Source organism: Brassica napus, unplaced genomic scaffold, assembly GCF_020379485.1.
Source record: "Brassica napus cultivar Da-Ae unplaced genomic scaffold, Da-Ae ScsIHWf_94;HRSCAF=164, whole genome shotgun sequence".
In the NCBI taxonomy this organism is placed as follows: Eukaryota; Viridiplantae; Streptophyta; class Magnoliopsida; order Brassicales; family Brassicaceae; genus Brassica; species Brassica napus.
The window spans coordinates 130001-138405 of record NW_026016985.1 but is presented as its reverse complement, the minus strand read 5'-3'; positions in this window follow the sequence as shown (position 1 = coordinate 138405).

The window sequence follows — 8405 nt, the reverse complement described above, 5'->3', positions numbered from 1 at the left end:
TAGTCTCATGCTGAAGGATACCCTGGTGTGAAGTACCTACTCTGACCAGGAGGATGAGTACCAAGACGAAAATGGCTCACAAACCAGTGTAGGAAACTCTGAGGAAAACTATGGAGGAAAGCAAGACTCTCAACAAGACATTGCTGAAGAGAAGAGGCCTTAAGTGAGGCTGGAAGAAATGATGATCAACCTGGTTATTTACGTCAACTTTGCAGGCCATCATCATGGACCAGAAGCATACTTGTGCTGGGAGAAAGATATGGAACATTGGTTTGATTCTAATCAAGTTCATGAAGAGGATAAGACAGCCGAAGACACTCTCACTGAAGATGCCTTTAGAAAGTGGGAACAAGATGCTTATTGGCGACTTGCCTATGATGAACCAGAAGCTACTTGGCAAGAAATGAAGGAACTTTGTATGAAGAATATGTGAAAGGAGCTGGAGATGAGCTGTTGAATCAGATACGGGTCCATACTAATCTTGAACCAAGGCGGCTGATATTGGCAAAAGGCCAAATCAAAAGGCTAAGCTCAAAAAGGCTCACGCAAAGCTACACCAGGAGTCTACACTCATCATCAAGGGAGAAACCGAGCATAAAACAGCAGCAAGGGTCAGTGGCGTGCAAGGAGTTCCAACTCCACAAGCCAAAGCTCGAGAGCCATGTACAAAGCCATTGCCTAAGTTCCATGAGAAGAAGAAACCAAGTAAGTCTTCTAAATCTTCAAAACCAGTAGAATCCATTTGCTATAGGTGTCATGAGAAAGGCCACTTTGCTGTAACATGTCCAACTAGGCTAGTAGTGACTTCTAATTCACTAGAAGTTAACTTGGATTCAACTAGTGAAGTTATATCTCACTTAGTATGTAAATTTCCTACTTCTGGTATAATGCACTTGTCTTGCCCAAAGGCTGATTATGCAGGTCTAAATAAGGACCAGGAGGACGTGGTTTCAAGGTTAAAACAAGAAGAAATCATCCCTGAACCAGACCCCACAAGAAGGACTTAAACCAGCCACTAGAAATCCATTGAAACTAGTAGATGTGACGCAGTCGGAAAATCCTTAGGAAAAGCAAGCGCTAATCCTAGATGAAATCAAGTTCACAAGCGATGAACTTGATGATAGAATTCTGGAATCCACCAGAAAAGGGATCTGGAATCCACCAGAAAAACGATAAAACTCTGGAATCCACCAGAGAGGGGTCCGGAATCCACCAGGGAAAAGAGAAAAATCTCTAAACTTTGATTAAGAATAATCAATGCTGAGTCTCAGGGCCGGTGCATCATTTGTAACACCGGATCTAATATTTCCCCTGACCCACAGGGCATTTGACGTCAATATTAGAGGGGCAATATTAGATCATTGCGACCTGAGCACGCAGGGCATCTAATTACAGGGGCAATATTAGATCATTGCGACCTGAGCACGTGGTACACACGACCCACAGGGCATTTCGGGTCGAATATGATTATTGCACGTGACGACCCACTGAGACTCAGCACATATGGGACGCATCTCCACCAATGGGACGTCAGGGCCGTAACAACCACACATATCAACGATGCATCAGTACACAAATGCATCAAGTTCCTGGGTTGGAACTTGATGCTAGGGCCGTGAGGGCGTTTGCCTGGACGTTCTCGGAGCGGGGGATTCGCGTAAGGGCAAAACAGTCAAAGTCTTGAGCTAGACCTTGGACCAGTTTGAGGTACGCGTCCATCCGTTCGTCTTTGGCTTCGTACTCTCCGCTGAGTTGACTGGCCACTAACTGGGAGTCGCAGTAAGCGTGGAGATTACGTATTTTTAAGCTGTGAGCCAAACGTAGTCCTGCGATTAGTTCTTCGTAGTCTGCCTCGTTGTTCGAGGCGTGGAATTCCAGCCTGAACGATTGTTCCAAGATCTCGCTCGTTGGAGATGTGAGACGGATTCCGATACCCGATCCCTGCTTGGATGAGGATCCGTCGACGTGGAGGAGCCAGGTGGAATTTGGTTCCTCATTGGTTATTGTCCCCGTTGGAAGTTCGACCAAGAAGTCTGCGAGCACTTGTGACTTTGCGCTCGTCCTTGGTTGGTACTCGATGTCGTACTCGCTCAACTCGACCGCCCACTTGGCCAGTCGGCCTGACTGACTTGGGCTATGCAAAATTGTCCGTAGGGGAAAAGTCATGAGTATGACGATTGTGTGGGATTGGAAATATGGTCTTAGTTTTCGGGCCGATGTTACGACCGCGCATGCCAATTTTTCCATCAATGGGTACCTAGATTCGGCATCCAGCAAGGTTTTGCTTATGTAGAAAATAGGTTTCTGCTCCCCGCGTTCTTCCCTGATCAGGAATCCACTTACGGCCGTTGCCGATACAGCGATGTATAAGAATAAAGGCTCCCCTTCCACGGGTTTTGCGAGGACTGGAGGAGTAGCTAAATAACGCTTCAGCTGTTGGAAGGCGTTTTCGCACTCTTCCAACCATTCGAATTTTTTATTTCCTCGCAGGACATCGTAGAAGGTCAGGCACTTGTCTGTTGATCGTAAAATAAATCGGTTAAGCACTGCGATTCTGCCGGTCAACCTTTGGACTTCCCGCTTATTCTTTGGAGAAGCCATCTCGATTAGTGCGTTGATCAGTTTCGGATTTGCTTCGATGCCGCGGTATGTGACCAAGGAGCCGAGGAATTCCCCTGATGCCACGGTGAATCTACATTTTGTCGGGTTGAGCTTCATGTTATGGTAATTTAATTGTGCAAAACATTCTTCGAGATGTGACACGTGATCTTTTGCTTTGAGGGATTTGACGAGCATGTCGTCAATATAAACCTCCATCGTTTTTCCGAGTTGTTTGGAGAACATTCGGTTCACGAGTCGTTGGTAAGTTGCGCCGGCGTTTTTGAGGCCGAATGGCATTACCTTATAGCAATAAGTTCCGCGATCGGTAATGAACGCAGTCTTCTCGCGATCGTCGGGGTTCATCCTAATTTGATTATAACCTGAGAAGGCATCCATGAAGGATAAGAGTTTGTTGCCCACTAGTGCTTCTACTAATCGATCGATATGTGGTAGAGGGAAGCTATCCTTTGGACATGCTTTGTTTAGGTTGGTAAAATCCACGCAAACTCGCCACTTCCCGTTTTTCTTTTTGACTACTACAGGGTTGGCGAGCCAGTCTGGGTATCTTACTTCTGCTATCGACCCAACTTTAAGCAATTTTTCGACCTCATCGTTTACTGCGGCAGCACGTTCGGGTCCTAGCTTCCGTATTTTTTGTTTGACGGGTTTGAATGTTGGGTCGATATTCAGCTCGTGACATGTTATGTTAATGTCGATTCACGGCATATCTTCCGCAGCCCATGCGAAAGTATTGAGGTTCTTTTTAAGACAGGTTACGAGTTCTGTCCTTAAAGGCTCGCGGAGATTGGCTCCAATCTCGACGCAGCGTTCTGGAAAGGCTTCGTCGAGACAGATCGTTACCACGGGTTCGCATGTTGGCTCGCGTTTTTCATCTAGGGCTGCGATGCTGCGAGATTGCCAGAAGAGTTCTGCTGAATACTGACTTCGCGTATCTTTGTTGGAGGTCTTTTTCTCCACTTTTCTAGGAGTGATCTCGAGGATCGGTCTTTTTCGTTTTAGTTCTGCGGCGAAACAAACCTGTGAGACTCTTGGATTTCCCCATATTACCTCGACTCCGTTAGGGGTCGGGAACTTGAGGCAAAGATGGTACGTTGATGGGATTGCACGCATGGCGTTCAACCATGGCGTCCCCATGATAACGTTGTAAGATGCGGGACGGTCGACGACTAGAAATTCTGTGACGTTCGTCACGGTTCCGGCTTTGACAGCGAGATTAATCGATCCATAGGCCATGGTTGTTTCACCCGAAAGTCCCAGCAGTGGGCTTGGGCATTTCGTGACTTCGGATTGATTGATTCCCATCTTTTCAAGAGTGTCTTTGAAGATGATATCGGCCGAACTTCCGGTGTCGATTAGCACCCTAGCGACGTCGATATCTCGAATCGTCAGCTCGATAACAAGGAGATCGTTTCGAGGTTTGGCTCGATCGATCGTTGCTCCCCCCTTGAATTGAGTCGCAGCTCGAAATAACAAAAACGGAAAAAATGCCTAAATTGCTCTAAGTGCTAAGTTTGCTCTGAAAAGTTCCCTTTTTCATGCTCCTTGCCTAGGACTCCTTATATACTAGCTCCAAAGCCGGTTTACGCTTTTACTCTTCTGCCCTTAAGCCGTCATAGCATAAAAATGGAGATATTCCATTTTTCCGATCTTCATAATTATCTTCAAAACTTCCGTATTTATCCGCGGAAACTTGACATTTATCCTTCTTTGTGGACCAAGCGTAAACCGTGCGGCGGTTTACGGGCTTTTGGTTAAGAAATCGTAGGATGGGCCTCGAGTCGTGTCTTAGGTCCCTATGGGCCGTCTTCCGACTTGACACGTTTATTACGATTTCTTTTGATAAAGAATGAACTTTCCGCGGTTTTTAATTCGCAAAGTTTGATCGATGATTTACAATAGCGGAAAACATAGACTGAGCTCGCTACGGTCTTCGGGAGATAGCATTTGAAGGTTTGACGAGGATGCATGGACTGATGTCGTATCGATGTTCGGAAGAGCCCGGTCGCTACGCAATGACCAAACTTTGGCTCGAACCCGGTATGTAGCGACCGAGCTTGGCTCGAGCTCGGTCGCTAAGTCGTGACCGAGCCAGACGGACGCTCGGTCGCTACGTAGCGACCGAGCTTGGCTCGAGCTCGGTCACTACGTAGTGACCGAGCGAGACGGATGCTCGGTCACTACGTAGCGACCGAGCGAGACGGATGCTTGGTCGCTACGTAGCGACCAAGCTTGGCTCGAGCTCGGTCGCTACGTAGCGACCAAGCGAGACGGACGCTCGGTCGCTACGTAGCGACCGAGCGTGGCATGCTTAGTCGCTGCGTAACGACCTGTTTCGAGCGTTCGTCAGACGTCTCGTTCTTTCTTCCGCAAAGCTTTTTCGTAAGAAAGAATCTATTTCGAAAAGTATTCATCGGAGAAATTCTTATTTTCTTCCTCAGACGTTTTGAATGTTAAATTAGTCGCAACCGTTTTTGACCCCAACAGCCGAAAACTCTCTCTCTCTTTCTTTCTCTCTCTCTATGATTTCTCTGAGTATTTTTACTCTGGATTGGATGAATGAAATCGACAGTGAGGACCCCATATTTATAGAAAACGAGGGGGTAAGTCTTGCCCCACGAACAGGCATTACTGGCCAGCGGATAAGCACAATCAGCCAAGGGTTACCCCCTCTCGGCCGCATGCGTCCCTTCGCCAATACCGCATGGGTTTGTGTCGGACAGAGGCCCAAGGCCTTACCCAATCCCTCTGGACTTAGCCCATGGCCTTGTCCCAAGCCCCAACGGTTCATGGCCTCATGGCCCGCACCTGGCCTGGACCCGGATCATCGGACCGAAACCCGAACAGTCCGTCCAGCTGAGATGAGCTGACACCCAGCTGCCTCAGCTGAGTGAGCTAGTAGTTCAGCTAGTGGAGCTGACTTAGTAGTGGCCGAGCTGGAGTGAGCTGGTTGAGCTACCTGTTCCATCCATCCAGCTACCGTCTTACTCGTCCTAGCTGACTCTCGACTTGTGTAAGGTTAAGTCTAAGTTTCCTTACGTCCTTAACCTTCTTATCTGGCCATGGAACGCTTGTCATGATGTCCTAAGACTGACTAGTACGTTTCCTCGAACCATGGCCGTCCCAATGATCCTATTCAGGATCCGGGATGTTACACTGACAGTTCTGGTTTTCTGTTAGACCCACGCGAGGATTTGTTGGTGTCCGAGTTCCAGGATGTGTTTCAGGCGCTACAGGGTGTCCCCCCTGATAGGTCCGATCCCTTTCTGATTGAACTGGAACCAGGGACAGCTCCGCTGTCCAAGAATCTGTATCGAATGGCTCCGGCCGAGATGGCCGAGCTAAAGAAGCAATTGGAAGAATTGCTTGACAAGGGGTTCATACCGCCAAGTAGCTCCCCTTGGGGTGCACCAATCCTCTTTGTGAAAAAGAAGGATGGTAGCATGCGTCTGTGCATCGACTATCGAGGGTTGAACAGGGTAACTGTGAAGAACAAATACCTGTTACCCAGGATAGACGAGCTGTTGGATCAGCATAAAGGAGCTAAGTGGTTCTCTAAAATCGATTTGGCCTCGGGATATCATCAGATTCCTATAGAGCCAAACGACATTAGGAAGACAGCATTCAGGACCAGGTACGGCCATTACGAGTTTGTAGTGATGCCGTTCGGTCTGACCAATGCACCTGCTGCATTCATGAAAATGATGAACAGCGTGTTCTGGGACTTCTTGGATGAATCAATGATCATATTCGTTGATGATATCCTGATCTACTCCAAGGACGAGGAATCTCATCGAAAACATTTGAGAGCTGTGCTGGAACGATTACGAGAGCACAAACTTTTTGCTAAACTCAGCAAGTGCTGTTTTTGGCAAAAGAGTATTGGTTTCCTCGGTCATATTGTTTCTGACCAGGGCGTCTCAGTGGATTCAGAGAAGATCAGGGCAATCAAGGATTGGCCCCGACCACGCAGTGCCACAGAAGTTAGAAGCTTCCTAGGGCTGGCAGCTTACTATAGAAAGTTTTTGAAGGGAATTGCAAGCTTGGCTCAACCTATGACACGGTTGACTGGGAAGGACGTTAAGTTCATATGGTCTGATGAGTGTACGAGATGTTTCTCCGCACTTAAGGATACGCTGACTAGGGTGCCCGTCCTGGTTCTTTTGGAGGAAGACCAACCTCATGTGGTCTACACGGATGCGTCCATCACTAGACTCGGTTGCGTGTTGGCTCAACACGCTTGGCCGGACTGTTCATGGTCGGATTTGGATGTTCTAGTGTGTTTTGTTGGAATCTGTTTATGGGAATTTCTTAGTTGGGATTTATCAGGGATTATCATGAATTTTAATTAGTTTTTGGGAATTTATTTGAGTATGTTGGTTTGGACAGGTTATAGATTCTAAGTAACCGAACCATGCTTATCTAGACTTGATGTTAGGATATCGGCCTTATGAATGTGCATTGTGTCTTGTGTGGTTTCAGGGTCGGACATGGACCGTGGTAAGGGAAAGGCACCATGAAGGCTCAGGCCATGGGAAGATGTGTGGTGAATGGGTCATTGTAGATAGATGTGAAATACTGATAGCCTATTGTGCAACTTGTGAACATATGTTACACTAAGTGTGTATAACTTATTAGGACGAACCTAAGAATGATGTATCTATCTCAGTTTATATTTATACAATTGATTTGCCCCTTATGTTTCCTTGTTTAGAATAAGGCAATATCCTATCTTCACCAAGCACGTGGTACACACGACCCACAGGGCATTTCGGGTCGAATATGATTATGGACTAAGCAAGTGACGTGACCTGATCTAATATGATCACCTGAGCTGAGTCTATGGGACACATAAACGACATTGCTCAGGTCGAAACACACAACCCACTGAGGTTCCTTGTACGAAGAGCACTGTTCGGACACACACGGACAGCCACAGACGTCCTGTGTGTGCTGCCGGACACACACGGACGTCCTGTGTGTGCTGACGGACAGCCACGGACGTCCTGCGTGTGCTGGCGGACAACCACGGACGTCCTGTGTGTACCTAACAGACAGCCCACGTGGGACAAAATCACCCGAACAGTCCACGGGAAGGGTCAGTGTGCTGAGTCCAAGGACCAACGTGCTGATATGTGTACTGATGGACAGCCACGGACGTCCTGTGTGTGCTGACGGACACACACGGACACAGCCGGACACACACGGACAGCCACAGACGTCCTGTGTGTGCTGACAGACAGCCACGGACAGCCACGGACGTCCTGTATGTGCTGGCGGACACCCACGGACGTCCTGTGTGTACTGAACAAACAGCCCACGTGGGCCAAAATCACCCGAACAGTCCATGGGAAGGGTCAGCGTGCTGAGTCCAAGAACCAACGTGCTGATATGTGTACTGATGGACAGCCACGGACGTCCTGTGTGTGCTGACGGACACACACGGACACACACGGACAGCCAAGGACGTCCTGTGTGTGCTGACGGACACCCACGGACGTCCTGTGTGTACTGAACAGACAGCCCACGTGGGCCAAAATCACCCGAATAGTTCACGGGAAGGGCCAGCGTGCTGAGTCCAAGGACCAATGTGCTGATATGTGTACTGATGGACAGCCACGGACGTCCACACACGGACACACACGGACAGCCACGGACGTCCTGTGTGTGCTGCCGGACACACACGGACGTCCTGTGTGTGCTGACGGACACCAACGGACGTCCTGTGTGTGCTGACGGACACCCACGGACGTCCTGTGTGTACTGAACAGACAGCCCACGTGGGC